Source organism: Myotis brandtii, unplaced genomic scaffold, assembly GCF_000412655.1.
Source record: "Myotis brandtii unplaced genomic scaffold, ASM41265v1 scaffold125, whole genome shotgun sequence".
In the NCBI taxonomy this organism is placed as follows: domain Eukaryota; kingdom Metazoa; phylum Chordata; class Mammalia; order Chiroptera; family Vespertilionidae; genus Myotis; species Myotis brandtii.
Window position 1 is genome coordinate 16,500,340 of NW_005354385.1, and position 3,192 is coordinate 16,503,531.

General features: G+C 39.4%; 1 long non-coding RNA gene across 1 annotated transcript in view; it reads left to right on the plus strand.

The window, feature by feature from the left end:
* LOC106724930 overlaps nucleotides 1-2,069 on the plus strand; it is a 3,545-nt gene extending 1,476 nt beyond the window's left edge. Inside the window, exon 2 of the long non-coding RNA XR_001360757.1 lies at nucleotides 1,750-2,069. This is a non-coding gene — a long non-coding RNA (uncharacterized LOC106724930). The remainder of the gene's footprint in view (nucleotides 1-1,749) is intronic.
* Nucleotides 2,070-3,192: the final 1,123 nt, after the last annotated feature.

A 3,192-nucleotide genomic window follows, 5' to 3' on the forward strand; every position in this document is an offset into this window, starting at 1 on the left:
CCGCCGGACGGCCACCCAGAAGTGGCGGCGGCTCCCAGGCATCGGAGCGAGAGAGGCAGCGAGCCGGAGCGAGAAACGGGGCGGGGATGGACCGGGACAGAGTTGGAACTTCCTTCTCCCGGGGCTCTGGGGGCTTTGGGGTCCAGCTGGGAAAGGCGAGTGGAAAGGAAGCTCCCAAGCGGGGTGTTCCCATTCCCACCGCTAGGGCGTCGCCTGGGAAAACTCGGCGCGCCCTGGGCGGACAGGTAGGGCGGCAGGGACCGGACCTGCCCGGTGAGGACCCCAGGGGAGGATCCCGGCGACTGCGGAGATTCGTAAACACACAGCACAGGGCCTGCAGCTGGCCCTCCCTGAGGTCTGATCTTCCACGTCCAGGGTGTTATTTTTGTTGTTTTTCAACCTGACCTCTAAGATTGCTATCCTGTTGAAAGCATACCTGTGACACTGTGACCTATCTAATGGTGGCAGGATTAAGCTTGCCCTATCTTCAGGGGCATCTTTCTTTCTTACTTTCTTTTCGCCTGTAACTGCTGTGGCATGAGGACTGGACAATAATATGTCTGAAGACAATCTATAAATTAAGAATCAAATGATAGATCTTATTCACCTCTTGGAAAAGCGGAATAAAGGGACCACAGATGCGGCTGCGTGCTTGTTTGTAAGGTTTAGTTCCCACGTGAATGCTCTTTAGATGACTCTTTACACCTGACAAACAGGTACATTCGCATATCTTTATATGATCGTAAGTGTCCATTGTTGCATTGTGCAAGCCATTTTTGATGGGTCCAAAAACTTGCTTTCAAAAAAATAACGTGAAATTAACTAAGGAATTAACTTTAAACTACAGTTTAAAAATAAACATTTAAACAAATTGCTGTAGAGAGGTTAGGTGAAAGAGTATCCTATAAGAGGCCTCTAATGTGGTATTAGCATCAAGTAACAAATCTGTGTTAGCCATTTAACCCCGGGATAACATTTGGTAGGTGGGAAAAATTAAATTAATATTTAAAATCAATGCTGGACTAAATGCTCCTTTAGTTATTCATTATTGTAGCAACAAAAAAATGGCTGAAACTAAGTAACATATTAAATACCAAGTAATATGCCATTTGTCTATTATAGTCAGTCAGTAATTATTCCTTCCTATGCAGAATATATTCCTTTCAGTGTATCTTTACATAAAATGTGGTTTGTTTAGATTACAATATTAGAACCATAGGGGGGAAAAAGTTGTGTTTTAATATTTTACCTAATATTGATCAAATCAGTTCATTTCAATGTACGTGGCTTTTAGTCTTCCAAACCAACTCAGGTTAAACAATTTCATGAATCATTTATGACTCTAAATGACTAGTTGCTTGCACAGAAAATAATGCAAACATTGAGTAACAGTGAAACTACTTAAAGTCTGTAACTTTCAATCACAAGATCAAGATTAAACTTTAATTGGTTTCAACCTTGATTTATGACATGCCAGTAGTATTGTTGACTGTATTAATTTAATCTGAAACATAATACACTTTCCTAACATTTCATACTACTGAAGGCATTTTCAGTGCTCTCCAATTTTTCCTGTCCTCTTTCTGGTTTTATGGATAGGGGAGGTTTACACTCCTCACCCCACTGAAATTAGCTTTAGCAGTGTAACTTGTTTTTGTAGATAATGTGAGCAGACATGAAATGTTTCATGTCCTGGTGGAATCACTTAAGGGTCAGTGCTTGACTCTATGCTCTTTTCCCTGGCTGCAGCAATCATGGAAGTGCATCTTAAGAAGGAGGCGGCATAGAACTGAAGGATCCCGGAATGCTAAATTATTACCCTGCGCAACTGCCCAGGAGAGTCCCAGGACCTACAACAGAATCTGCATAAGCAAGAAATAAACTTGTGTTGGGTTAAGCCGCTAAAATACTGAAGTGGCTGTTGCCCATCATTGCTTAGCCTAGCTCATGAACACAGTATTCCCCCCTTATCCGAGGTTGTGCTTTGTGGTTCCAGTTTCCCATGGCCAATGACAACCAGGAAATGTTAAATGGAAAAATTCTAGAATAAACAACAAGCTTTAAATTAACTATATTATGAATAGTGTGATGAAATCTCCAGAATCCAGCTCTATCCCACTCGGACATGAATCATCCCCTTGACCAGTGTCTCCACGCTGTATAAGCTCCCCATCCTGTGGTCATGCTGTAGCCATCTCGGTCAGAGTATGGCAGTGGTTGTGTTCAAGTAACCCTTGTTTTACTGAATAATGGCCCCAAAGCATAAGAGAAAAGTATCTTCAAATTCTATAAAAGAGAAGTGATGCTGGCAATTCGTATATGCCAAAGAAAACCAGTAAAGTGTTTCCTTTAAGTGAAAAGGTAAGAAAAAATAGTCTATATAGAGTTTGGTTCTATCTTCAGTTTCAGGCATTCGCTGGGAATTGTGAAATGTATTCCCTATGGATAAGGGGGGACTACAGCACAACCATATCAGTTTTAACCTCTGAATTCCCCAACTCCATAAGCACTATTTATGACAATCAGTGACCCTTTATTTGTAATGTTCTAAAACATGGTTTTCCATCTGGCAAGCATAAGGCTACTTTCCTCTCAATATATTTTGATTTGGATTAAGTATTGCCTCATAGCTCCAGGCATGATTCTTAAGCAGGTTATAAATTTTGCAATCTCAATGCTATAGAACTGGCTGAGCTATTGCTAACACTATTTCAACACCCAAGAGTTTCCTTCCAATTTTTCTGAAAGATCTCACCTTTTTAAACAATGTTACAGGGAGTTGAAGAATTTAAGAAGTTGGTTGAACATGTTAATGGTAGTTTCAGAATACAATTCTTCCATTAGTGAATTACGTGTTTCATTTGAAGTTGGCTATAGGAGTCTAGCAAAAAACAATAAATTGCCTAGTTATTCCAGCATCAACATGTCTTTCAAAGTCAAATCAATTCAGTGAAGTGAGTCATTTTACAATGATCATAGTTTTATTTGTGGGAAATTATAATCCTATATTTGAAGGAAAATTTGGAAAATAATTTTGTAATTTTTAGTTTCATCATCAGTAAGAAGGTGATAAATTAGTATAATATTCTATGGTGCAAGGTTTGAATTATGAATACGAATAACAATTGTACTCTATTAAAAAAAATTCTAACTATAACAGATACATATTATACAATGTTATCTCTGAGAAAC